This window comes from Octopus sinensis, linkage group LG6, assembly GCF_006345805.1.
Source record: "Octopus sinensis linkage group LG6, ASM634580v1, whole genome shotgun sequence".
Taxonomy (NCBI): Eukaryota; Metazoa; Mollusca; class Cephalopoda; order Octopoda; family Octopodidae; genus Octopus; species Octopus sinensis.
Window position 1 is genome coordinate 33,918,184 of NC_043002.1, and position 15,000 is coordinate 33,933,183.

Consider the following 15,000-nt stretch of genomic DNA (forward strand, 5'->3'; position numbering starts at 1 on the left):
AATGTGGTATTCCATGTTTGACGAATTTGCACACGACACTTTTACAGTGTGCCGGTTGCTCAGCTGGTTGTAGATACTGTCTTTAGGGAAGCAACGATCGAGTGCGGCGAAGAATTGTTTCCCGATCTTGGACGAGACGTTTGAGCCCCATATTGCGATGCACCAGAGGACATTATGTTTTTTTGTATTCCCTATAGGTTTATTTGTTCGGGCGTTTGGAGTGGTGTTGCGATTTTGTGATATTCTGTGTTTAACGATGCTGATGAGTTATCCGTTACTATTTTGCTCTATCCCATCATTGGTTCTCAAGTACCTACTTCTGATTATCCTATTCTTATGTTTTGGTTTGTTTTTACCCAGGTTTTGAACGTTGTACGCGTAGTTTGTTTCGTGTTTGGTGGGGTTATTCCCAGAGCTGTCTGGGTTACTACTATAATTATTATTACCACTGCTCGGGGAGCAGTAGTAATAGCGAAAATAGGGCCGCAAAAATTGACGGAGACTCATATAATACGCCTAGAGACAATGAATAATAATAATTATTATTACTATTACCCGTGTATTTGAGGGGCTCCAAAATGCAAAATATTTACTTCACTATATTTAGAACAATTTTCTTTCTGTTATAGCTTCACCTATTAAAGAAGAAATAACGCAAAAAGTGTCTAAGTCTGACTCTTTGTAGTATTAAAGGATGACACAAAGGATATTTCGAAAAATGAAGAATTTGTCAGATATCAAATCAGCTTCAGCGTTTGACGTTGCATCATTTCTGAAGTTCATATGCTTAGTGTTAGACTCTGTTGGTATTGATACCTAGTTAAATGTCACTATGAGGATATCTCGGACTATGGTAATGTTATGAATGTATGAACGGAAAACTCACTGGTGTTCAAAGCTGTGCGCCGTTGTTCTATTTGGAGTCTATGTTCACTGACACACCCACTGGCTCAACCTGATGGTATCTAACAGAGTAAAAAATAGAGAGGATGCTGGAAAATGTTTCGCCTTATTACAACAAGACTATGTTCGGTCCACTGTGCAATAGTGGTCAAGCAGTTACAGGAAAAGAAAAAAAGGTAGACAATCGATAGATATAAAAAGCTTGTTCGATATATGTTGGATCGATCCAGCGTACATCATGTTATGTTGCGCATTGTTCGAATTCATTTAGTTTGAACAGTCTATTGTATTTCATTGAAGGTGATAAATTATTGGAGAACAAAGTGATGGTAAGTCGCTTTTATCGCCTAAGTCCTCGTCCTCTTTGAACAATTCTACTACGGAACGAGCCTTTGATAAATATGCTGAATCTTCACTGGTTGTGATTGTAGCAAACGAATTGATATCAATTGCATTAAGGATCTTGCTGCTAAATGAAACAACGAAGGTTTGTGACATAGCTATAGGCCACAGACCACAAAACTTATTAGAGACAACCAACTTATTTGTGAGAAGCTAAAATGGCAAAGACAAACTGGTACGACATTTCGAGGACTTACAAGTTGGATACCGGCCGACATGGAATAAAAGTCTTTTCGTGGATTTCATGGTGAAAACTTCTTGTTTTGGATGGGATTTATTGAGAGTTCTGATTATGATTTTCGAGAGAAAACTCTAGTATTATGAAAAGGTTTTCCCATTTCAGTCTCCTAATTGACAAATTCTTCAACATTGATCTACTCATATTCATGGCAGAGACATATCAGCTGAAGATGATCGACCCGAGGATAGAGTGTCACGGTGCGAAACATTTCATCAAAAGGAAATTAAGCATTTTAGATTCACAAACTGAATTGCTTGAGATTTTGCTTTCATACAGGAATACCTTCTTTGAATTGTTGAAACTTCTACAATATACTCTGAAGCTATCTGTAATTGAGGGCGGAATCACATGGCAGACTACAGAATGGCTAATTTTAAGCAGAGCTGCTATGAGCAAACGATGTGCCGAAGACTTAAATATTTGTAGGCGCAGGCGTGGCTGTGTGGTAAGAAGCTTGCTTCCCAACCCAAATAGTTCGGGGTTCGGTCCCACTGCGTGGCACCTTGGGCAAGTGTCTTCTACTATAGCCTCGGGTCGACCAAAGCCTTGTGAGTGGATTTGGTAGACGGAAACTGAAAGAAACCTGTCGTGTAATATATATATATATATACACACACACACACACATATACGTATATATGTATATATATATGTATGTATGCATGTATATATATATATATGTGTGTGTGTGTGTGTGTGTGTGGTTTTTATCTCTGTGCTTGTCCCCGTCACAACTTGACAACCGTAACTTAGTGGTTCGGCAAATGAGACCGATAGAATAAGAACTAGGCTTAAAGAATAAGTCCTAGGGTCAATTTGTTCGATTTAAATCCTTGAAGGTGGTGTTCCAGCATGGCCGCAGTCAAATGAGTGAGACGAATAAAAAATAAAAGACATCGTACGACGATGATGATGATGATGATGGTGATGATAATGATGATGCTGAAGATGATGATGATGATGAAGGTGATGAGAAGTAGGAGGAGGACAATTAAGATGAGGGCGATGATGATGTGATTATGATACTGATTATGATACATACATACATACATACATACATACATACATAGTAAACAAAAGTCACGGCAAAAATCCACACTGTCGTGCAGTTAGTGTAATAGGACACTGACAGCATTTATGTCTTATTCATTTTATTTATCATAACATTACAATTGCACAGCGAAATAACTTTAAATTTGTTTCATTGCGTATGACAACACATGTTACTTATATTAAAACTTTGCCTCGTCATCATAGTTCCCTGATGCCCGGGCTGTTGCAAAATTTCGGGCTCCGTCACTGCATCAAGTTATATGCTGACTTTAATGTTGAACGTTAATGTTACTAACGGATTAGTTTCACATTTTACGCATACTACTGCCTATATAGTATGGAAGAGATAGCAAAAACGATAAACTCACCCGGTGTGAGCCGCTCTCACTGGACCCAACTTTATGATGTCAGTGTAGATGCACACCTTTGGCAAATATGCACAAATGCACAGACGCGAACATATAAATACATATGAAACTAGGTACACGTGTGCATGTGTGCACATACATGCAGATATATACATCCACGTAACCACAGGCTCATACGTAAGTCAATAAAATTGCTTGTCTCAGATTTGTTTTAATGCAACCGTATAGACACAGATACATCCATCCATCTATCCATCCATCCATCCATCCATCTATCCATCCATCCATCCATCCATCCATCCATCATCCATACATACATACATACATACATACATACATACATACATACATACATGCTAAGGAAGTCTGAAGGATACCTCACTGGTTCACAAGAAAACAGAAATGCCAAAATTAACCACTGTTTATTCGTGGATGACTTGAAACTTTATGCAAAGAATATGCACGAGATGAAAAAGAGCCTTGGCCTGGTTTCAACATTCTCAAAGGATGTAGGATTGGAGTTTGGTCAGGATAAATTTTCTTATATGGTTGTAAAAAGGAAGAAACTGTAAACCAGTCCAGCAACATCTCCATCTTTGATTTGACTGTTTCTTCTATATCCGGTGTGGAATGTTACAGGTATCCAGGGGAGGATGAAAAGATATCTTCCAATGACACCTGTAACAAAACCCGTGTCACTAAAAAATATTTCAGCCGAATAAAGAAATTTTGGACCTCAAAACTCTCTGCATTCAATAAAGCAGTGGCCCACTATGTGCTTGCCGTGCCAGTACTCATACCAACATTTGGCCTGCTTGATTGGGCGCTTGATGAGATCCGAGCCACTGATGTGAAAGATACTAATTATCCTTCCGACAGATTTCATTATATAGTGTCCTAGCTACAACATCATGTCTCATCGGTAGATAATACCGTGATGAAATTTTCGGATAACTGCTTATGATGTGGGTGATATTTTCGGTGTTAACTCCACAAGCACACGTAATTTCCAAATAAATAGTGACGTAGACCGCCTCTACCTAAAACAAAAACAAGGCGGCAGAAGATTAACATCGATCCAAAATGTCTTTGAATGTCGTATCATATCCCTTCGGCAACATCTTTTGACCACCAAGTGACGAAGTGTATCCCTTGACCAAGTTTGCATGCATGAGGCTGATAACATCATAAGGCTTGGAAAGCAGCTCCTTGAGAAGCATTCCTTTTCTGATAACCTTAAATACATGCCCAAAGAAGTCGCACGACTCTACCGCAACGTATCATCGGATGAAAGGATGAGCATATATGAGTAGAAAACCATGCATGGATATGTTAGTAGAAAGCTCCGAGATGATAGTAACATTGATCATCAAAGCAGTCTGTCATGGACCAATAACCGGACTACTATCTCCCACTTTAAAGGGTATGCGTTTGTAATCCAGGAACAGGAAATATCAAATAAATACCTGATGCACAAAAGGGACAGAGATGCAAGAAAAGCAGTAAAATGTGACAACCGATGAAGACTTTGTGGAGTTGACACCAAAGATATCACCCCCACGTCATAAGCAGTTGTCCAAAAATATCACTGTATTATCTACCGATGAGACATGATGTTGTAGCTAGGACACTATATAATAAAATTTGTCGGAAGGATAATCCCGAGGACAGAAAAAATAAGAACCCACAGTAAGGCAGAAGCCATAGCCACTCATAATAAAAATGAGTTCTGGTGGAATGACCCAGTGAAAACCTCAATAAAATGTAAGCACATGCAAGCACCTGATATAATGATTTGGAATAGAGAAGACAGGCTGTGTACGCTTGTGGAAATCAGCTGCCCAGCAGATGTTAACATAAAACTAAAGATCAGTGAAAAAGAGAATACCTACGATGAACTATTGAGAAATCTACAGTTACTCTATCCAGATTACAAGTTCAGGTTTATACCTGTAATTATTGGGGCACTGGGATATGTAACACACTGCCTAAATACCAATCTTGAGAAATTAGGCTTCTCAAAACCAGAAAAGAGTAAGATGATTACAGATCCAATCCATCACTGGAACTGTAAAAATCTATTTATCATTTTAAGTATATATGAACATGTCTAGATATTAAAGATATGCACGAGAAGACATACATAAAACAAAACATAAAACTCATACATACGAAATTACCCTATTGATGCTAAAATTACAATGAAGGAGCCGTGGATCAAGGATAGAAACCGGCTCTTTCTCTATTGGTAAGAAATCTTGAAATAAAACTGAATAGTGACATACATACATACGTACATACATACATACATACATACATGCTTGCATGCATGCATACTTGCATACATGCATAGAAACATGTATACATATACGTACGTTTGTACATCTATACGTGCTAATATATATATACATATATATATATATATGCATGCATAAGCACACACACACATATACACATGTATGTGTGTCTGTGTATGCGGGCGTGCATGCATGTATGTATACATATATGTATATTATATATATATATTTATATATATATATGTACGTATGTATAAAAGTATATATATGTATGTATGATATATATATATATGTATGTATTATATATATATTATATATATGTGTGTGTGTGTGTGTGTGTACATATGTATATATATATATATATATATATATATTATATATATATATATATATATATATATATATTTATATAAAGCTGAAGTTATGTGTGTGTGTGTGGTGTGTGTGTGTGTGTGTGTGTACATATGTATATATATATATATATATATATATATATATATTATATATATATATATATTTATATAAAGCTGAAGTTATGTGTGTGTGTGTGTGTGTGTGTGTGTGTGTGTGTGTGTGGCAGGTTTGGTAGCCTTCAACTAACATGCAAGTTGATCAAAATTGAGAGTATGATAGAAGGCTCGCACTTCATTCCGTAGAAGAAAAAATTCAAATCGGTCCATGTTAACACTAAAAATTATTCACATCAAAAAGGTGCTTTTTTTCTATGAAAATCCCTATTTTTTATGATTTTTTTGACTGCTGTGTCGCCATTTTTCGGTGCGTTTCAAGCAGAAAAATGTTCTGTTAAAGAGAATAACAAGCTACATAATGCAAAATTTTAACTTTTCAAAAATTCCAATTCTAAAGGGTCGAAAGGAATTTTTTTGTGATGTCATTGGTTTTGAGCGAACGACGGATCAGCTGATCCAATGCAGAGGAGTAATGTTCGCAGCGTGAATGACTAATTTTCAAGGTCATCACTGCTACAGCGTTGAATACAAATCAGCAATTTCAATCGATTTTTTATGAGGAAAACTAATTGCATTATATATATATACATATATAGGTCCAGGAATGACTGTGGCAAGAAGCTTGCTTCCCAACCACATATGTATGTATGTATTTGTGTGTCTGTGTTTGTCCTTCCACCATCACTTGACAACCGATGTTAGTGTGTTTGCGTCTCCGTAACTTAACCGTTTGGCAAAAGAGATCGAGAGAATAAGTACTAGGCTTACAAAGAATAAGCTTTGGGGTCGATTCGTTCGATTAAAGGCGGTACTCCATCATGGCCACAGTCAAATGAGTGAAACAAGTAACAGAATAAAAGAATATATGGGCTCTGTGGAATTTATAGGACAATATTATTATATTGTTCCATAAATTCTACACAGCCCTGGTTTTTTGTGCCATTTTATTTCACCCCCCTCCATATATATATATATATGTATGTATGTACATATATATATATATATATATATATATAATATATATATAATATATATATAATATATATATATATATATATATATATATATATATATATATATATATATATAATATATATATATATATAATATATATAATATATATATATATATATATACATACACAAGGGGGTACCGAAAAGTAACCGGAAACGTTCTCTGTGGGACAAGTCCGTTGTAGTTCAGGTTTCCGCCGCTAGAAGCCACTTGATGCAACCCTTAGGCACCAGTTTTCCGGCCTGCATCATCATGTGAAGTTGTATTGCCACGTGGTGCGTCTTTGTTTTGCAGCGCTTTTTTCTTGTTCGTCGATTTTTGCGATAACTGAATCGAAGAAACATCGTGCTTCCGTGGAATTGTTTTCTGCCGGGGAAAACGGCGGCCGAAACAGCTTACGAGGACGCTGCCATGAGCAAAGCACAAGTTTACGATTGGTTTAGGAATGGTTAATTGTCTCTTGAAGACTAACCTCGTTCAAGGTGACCGTCAATCTCTCGGATGAACGAAAATATCACAAAAATTCTTCGAGGACCGCTGTCTAAAAATTGAGGAACTTGTTGATATGATTGCTCCTGCCAACAAATTTTGAGCGAGGAATTGCGAATGAAAAGAGTTCCATCTAAATTTGTGCCTCGCTTGTTCACGGAAGATCGAAAGCAATGACGATTGAATGCGTATCGTGGACCGAAAGAACAGCTGGAAGTTGATCCGGACCTTTTTCAAAGGTCATCAGTAGTGAAGAAAGCTGGTGCTACAGCTACGACCCGGAAACGAAGCAGCAATCAAGTCAATGGAAGCATTCGATGTCACCATGCACCAAAAAGTGCGTCAAGTGAAGTCCAATGTCAAGATGATGTTGATTTGTTTCATCGATGCGAAAGGATTTCTTCACACACAGTTTGTTTGTCCAGGTCAAATTATCAAACAGACATTTTACTTCAAAGGTCTGAAGCATTTGCGAGACGCGGTTAGACGGAAACACCTCAATTTGTGGCAAAGTGGAGACTGGTGGTTTCAGAACGACAATGCGCCTTTGACCAAAAATGACATGACCCCGCTTACCCATCCTCCCTATTCATCTGATCTTGTTGTCTGCGACATTTTTTTGTTACTCCGATTGAAAAACGTCCTTAAGGGAAGATGTTGAAGAGGTGAAGGAAAAAAACGATGGAGGCGCCAAAACGCGTCACTTCGCAAGAATTCTAGCACTGCTTCGAACAGTGGAAAACGAGTCTTGGCCGATGCGTTGCTTCAAATGGAGAATACTTTGAAGGCGGCAAAAGTGTAAACATGTAAACCTAAGTGAATAAAATAATATTGGAAAGTTCCGGTTTCTTTTGGGTACTCCCGCGTATTTGTTGGGTATTTTCAGGGGAATAGTCGCATTCCAGACGAATACCGAAATTTATCAAATGCAGATAATAATGGTTTCACGACGGTAAAACCGTTGTGTGGGTGTAGCGAAAAGCAAACATTACGTAAATTTTCACTTCGAATATTGCGTAAACTGGCGTTGCAAGCAGAGTTGGTACAGAAACAATTGTAACGAATCATTAAACATGTGTTACAGGATTTCTTTGTCATACTTATTACATACATACATACATACATACATACATACATACATACATACATACATACATACATACGCACACATACACACACGCACACACACACATTCATATGGTAAAGTTTTTGGCAGTGACTTCGAAGTCTCACTAGTCATTGAATATAGAGATCCACTGCTTATAACACTGTTCTCCATCTCCTCTCTAAATATTACTTTAAGAATTCCTTTCTATCATTTTCTATTACACATTTCTCTCTCTCTCTCTTTCCCTCCCACTTTCCCTCTCTATCTCTCCCTCTCTTTGTTTCTCAACTTCTTTCTTCTTCCCAACTAACTTTCTCTTTCTCATCTCATCACCTTCTCACTTAACAAGCTCTGTCTCTTAGTATCTGAACCTTCCTTCATTCTATCTCTCACTTTAACTTTCTCCGCCCCTCCCTATAACTATCTATCCTCCACCCACATCCTTCTTGGTTACTAATCCGCCCAAAGCTTTCATAAATTCATCCAGACACGCACACGTACGTGCCCTCCCCACATTTACTCCGTCCTCCACCACTGTACACACATGCATACAGACGCACAGACAGACAGACAGACACACACACACGCGCATATATGTATATATATATATATATATAGATATATATATATACATATATATATATGTATATATATATATACATACATATATATAATATATGTATGTTACATACATACATACATACATATATGTATATATATATATATATATATATATATATATATATATATATATATATATATATATATATATATATATATATATATATATATATATATATATATATACATATATATATATATATATATATTTATAATAAGTGTAGGTCGTATACGAGTGGGTATATATTTATAAAAAAGAAGTTTGAAAACCCCACTATATAAGATAAATTTTAATTTTCTTAGAAATTTTACATGTTTCGGTTCTTCTTGAAAAAACGAACCTTATCAAAAATATTTTAAAAAGTGTAATAAAAAAGTTCATAATTGTTTCTTACTGGTCTCAACAGAATCCACGTCGTGATTTTTTGTGGGGAGTGAGCAGAAAATAGAAACTACACGTCGGAGAGCTACGGGGAAAGTAAGAAGAAAAAAACGAAAATGCACATTGGATACGAAAAAATAAACTGTTTTTATGAAAACTAACGATAAATATATACAATTAGATGAACTGCGGTAAAATTAAGAGGAATATAAGTCATACCGGTTTCGTCAGTTACTGTTCACTGGCTTTGAATGCACACCGATTATCAAACAGTGTTGGGTCTACTAGTCCCTAAATAAAAAGATTATGTGTAAGGGAGATAAGTAGTTCTGGATCAATGAATTCCACCCGCAACTTAACATGAACACATAGCCTAATACAGAACACTACTAACCTTACCAATAATACCACTAATTCCCATACATCCCATACACCATTCTTATTACAGTATCATACCTACCCTAACTGCACCACAACCAGAACTACTTACCTCCCTCACACATAATCTTTTTACTCAGGGACAACTAGACCCAATACCGTTTGATAATCGGTGTATATTCAAACCTAGTGAACAGTAATTGACGAAACCGGTATGACTTTGAATACCTTTAACAATTCATGACTTTTATTCCTTTTAATTCTATCCCAGTTCATCTCATTGTATATATTTATCGTTACTTTTCCTTCTTACTTTCCCCACATATATATATGTGCGTGTGTGTGTGTGTGTATGTGTGTGTGTGTGTGTGTGTGTGTGTGTGTGTGTGTGTGTGTACATGTATACATTTGTATATATATTCATTTACATTCTTATGTCTATTGATAAGGTTGCAAAAGCAACATATATTTTGGGGGAAAGGAAAAATTATAAGTAATAAATGAATGGAAATTGAACCGGTGAGTGTGTTAGATATTAAGTATGACTTGCTTCAGACACAACAAAATTTGTTTCAACACACAAATTCATATAAAGAACCTTGCAAACCAGATAAAAAACGAAGTATGTGTATATATTCATTTATATTTAGATGTATATATTTATATATTTTTATTTGTATGGATTTTTCTTTTATTCTCTTACTTGTTTCGGTTATTTGACCGCAGCAATGCTGGAGCACCGACTTGAAGGGTTTTTAGTCGAAGAAATCGACCACAGGACTTATTCTCTGTGAGCCTAGTACTTATTTTATTGGTGTATTTTGTCAAACCGCTAAGTTACGGGGAAACACCAGCATTGGTTGTCAAGTGATGGTGGACGGCAAACACAGATACATACATACATATATATATATATATATATATATATATATATATATATATATATATATAGATATATATATATATATATGAAAAAACAAGTCAAAAATAGAAAATGCTAAAATAATTTATAGTGAACATTTCAGTACCGGTTTCGGTCATTTGAGACCTTTTCAACTGTAACGATTAATAATTAAATTTAGAAAAATTAGAAGAAAAGTTTTTTTTAAAAGAATATTTCTATAGTAGTGTTCAGATTTAAGTGGCATTCTGCCTTTCTCTGACTCCCTTGTTTGCACTTGTGTGTCGGAGGTCGTTGTGAGTTCTTGAAGGGTAGTAGAGGAAGAAGGCTGGTGGGGAAAGGGGGATGGGAGAATCTGGGAGTGCCCTGATGGTCGTATTTTGAATGGTCAGTGGCGGCTGGCAGTCTCAGTTCAATTCAGAGAATATTTATATTGACAGGCTTGTTTATAGAATTAGCGTAGGTGTTATACTAAAAAGCATTAGTGACAAGTTAAGGTGGGGGTGGAGAAGTAGAAGAAGAAGAAAAGAAGAAGAAGGAGAAGGAGAAGATGACGATGATGGTGGTGGTGGTGATGATTATGACGACGATGATGATGATAATGATGATGATGAGAAGAAGAAGAAGAAGAAGGAGGAGAAGGAGAAGATGGTGGTGATGATGGTGGTGATGATGATGACGACGATGATGATGATAATGATGATGATGAAGAAGAAGAGGAAGAAGAAGAAGAAGAAAAAAACAGAGAAGGGGGAATATGAATGGGTGTAAGTATAGCTATGAAGGGGCTGATTAGTAATGGATTCTATGGAGTGTAATATTTGTGTGTGTATATATATTTTTCTTTTATTCTAAAGTTGAGGTATATTAATTGCTTGTCGTAGACCCGTTTAGAAGTGGCTTGTATTTTGTAATAAAGACTAATACATATATGTATACTAACACACACAAATATATATGCTAATATATATGTGTGTATGTGTGTTTCTGTGTACATGAGTACACACACTGATTTGGTGAGAGTAAAATAAGCTCAATATAGATAAGACTGAGTAATGCTCAAATGAATGTTAACTTAAATTCCGACTGACGAAGCTTCTTTCAGTTTCTGCCTACCAAATTCATTCACAAGGTCGGTCTGAGGCTCTAGTATATGACACTTGCCAAAGGTGCCACGCAGTAGAACAGAAACCGTATCTATGTGGTTGGGAAGCAGCCACACACCACACGCACATACAACACACACGTATTTATGACTACATATATATAATATATATATATATATATATATATATATATATATATATATATGTGTGTGTGTATATATATATATATATACACATATACACGTATGTGTGTATGTGTGTGTATATATATATATAGAGAGAGAGAGAAAGAGAGAGAGAGAGAGACAGACAGACAGACAGACAGAGAAATATATATGTATAAAGGGAAAGACAGACAGACAGACATCGATGGAGAGATAAATAGATAGATAGATAGATAGATAGATAGATAGATAGATAGATAGATAGATAGATAGATAAGTAGGTAGGTAGGTAGGTATGTATGTATGTATGTATGTATGTAGGTAGGTAGGTTTGTATTTGCTAATTTGAAGACCACACATTTATTGATTGATGGTTACAGAAATATTTACGCAAACATCCACACACACTCACACACACACATATATACACATACAAACCTTTCGCTTAAAAAAAATAGCAGCCAAATTTTCCTTAAATCACGTCCTACCGACTTAAAATGTTAGATAATGTTGTCGTGTGTTCCTTCCACATAGGAAAAAGGCATGATGGTCAAGGCTGGAATACCTTTAATCGTATGTCCGTTTTGCTCGATCACGGTTTACTTAGGGTTAAACAATAACAAACAGAGCAACAACATTTACAGATATACACAGCCACTGAGATCCAACGTCCAAAAAATATATATCAGACACGCCCCCTCTCCATTGACACACCTACTAACACCATCAACTCCTCCCATGAGCTTCTTAACGTAGCTTTTTTCATAGATTCTTTTTTCCTCTGTCTCATTCTAATCGCTCTTCTTCTCCTCTCACTTTTACTCATTCAACCTTTCAATTTATTTAATTTACTCTTTAATCAGTCTGCTCCTCACTTTCATTTTTTTACTCCTACTCCCTTACTATGTTACTCTAGATTTCTCACCACTCTTCCTCTTTCACTATTTCATATTCCTTTACCAAAATTTCAGTTTTTACTTCCATCACTTCTCCTCCTCTCTCCCTCTCTATCACTGTCTGTCTTTTTGTTTGTCTATATCTCATTCTTTCTCTGTCTTTCTCTCTCCTCACATTCTTCCTGTATCCACCCCTCACGTCAAACTTCCGACTCTCAGCACACTTTCACATTCTCTTCTCTTTCTCCTTCAACGCTCTTATTCTTCTCTCTCTCTCTCTCTCTCTCTCTCCCTGCTTTTCAGTATAAATCTCCCCACTCCATCGTTCTCTCTCAATCTCTCCTACCTTTCTCTATCTCTATCTCTACCTCTGTCTCTCTCTCTTCATTCTTTCCCTAAATATTCACACTAAAGCCCCCCTTAATTTTTACGGCGTCTTCTCAATCTCGTTTCAGAGGTCGTTATCCATCACCGTCATGTCCCAATTTCCAACACCCAACACCATTTCATTCATTCATTATATTTATATATATATATATATATATATATATATTTAATAATATATATATATATGAAAAAACAAGTCCAAATAGAAAATGCTAAAATAATTTTATAAGAACATTTCAGTACCGGTTTCGGTCATTTTGAGACCTTTTCAACTGTAACGATTAAATAATTAAATTTAGAAAAATTAAAGAAAAGTTTTTTTAAAGGAATTTGTATAGTGTTCAAATATAAGTGGCATTCTGCCTTTCTCTGTCTCCCTGGTTTGCACTTGTGTGTTCGAGGCCGTTGTATATATATATATATATATATATATATATTATATATATATATATATATATATTATATTATGTAATATTCTATCATGGCCGCAGTCAAATGACTGAAACATGTAAAAGAATATATTAAGATATATATATATATATATATATATATATATATATATATATTATATATATGTATTAAGAACATATGTATGTATGTATGTATGTATGTATGTATGTATGTATGTATGTATGTATATAATTACTTTTGGAATGTTGGATCTAGGTGATAAAGCTACAAATTATAGTGTGTAAACATTGGTTTAAAAAGAGACTTATTCTAAAGATTTTAAGCCCCAGATTTACTCGGTATTATTTGTACCTTTATCTGCTTCGAGATCCATCGTCTCAAACAGAATAATTTTTCTCAAGAAGTTTCTAAATTCTAACGTCAACAATATATAGATACATACATATATACATAAATACACACACGCGCGGTTTAAAATTACAGCTGTTTCGGTATACTTATATGTATGTCATCATGGATTACATCATAGCATAAGTCCACCTTCCTCAGATAAAATTTTGAAGAGGTATAAAGAGGTAAACTAAAACTTTGATGATGACCTATCCAACAAACAATATCTTTATATATAAAAGAGAGGTTGTGTGTCTGTCTCCTACGATTTAGATTCCTAACTACTCCCACATTTTGCGGTGCAGTTTAACCAAAACCGGGTATCTTATAGTCGTGATTCATATCGAACCCTTCTACGATGAGTCTACGATTTAAAAAAAAAATCACCATTTTTTTCCATGTTAATGCATTTTTTCGCTATTATATAAGGGAAGTAACTCTCTGAAAATGTCTACGATGAGTCAACAATTTAAAAAAAAATTTATCATTTTTTTTTCCATTTTTAATGCACTTTTTTGCTATTTTTTGGCTATAACTCTCTAAAAATGCTTATATAGTTATTTCCCTTACAAACCCGAGCAACGCCGGGCGATACTGCTAGTTTTGAATAAATGATATTTTAAAAAGAACATTCGAATTTATACAGAATTCTGAAGAATAACGGGCATTGCAAGGAGCAAAAAAAGTCAAAATAACACTATTATTTCAAACTCTTATCCCTATTAGCTTATAACCATAACTTGCAGTGAAAGAGTGTAAGGGAACAGAGAGGGCTGTAACCAAGACATTCCAATAGGGTAATGGTTCCCAACCGATTTTTGGCCATGTCCCACTGAATCATTTCTAAAATTCTGATGCCCCCTTGTGATATCAAATTTTTGCTATTCAAAATTTTACTACTATTCACTTGGAGGAAGCTTAAAAGGCTATTAACTTGGTCTCTAAACAAGCTTCTAAAGAGCATGGCATTCATGAAAGAGAAAAATTAAAAAAACGGAAGGAGAGTTAGATAAATAAAGC

The 15,000-nt window shown here is 35.4% G+C and overlaps 1 protein-coding gene across 1 annotated transcript in view; it reads right to left on the bottom strand.

The window, feature by feature from the left end:
• LOC115213417 (transcription factor HES-4) overlaps nt 1-15,000 on the bottom strand; it is a 105,461-nt gene that overhangs the window by 62,944 nt on the left and 27,517 nt on the right. The window lies entirely within an intron of this gene.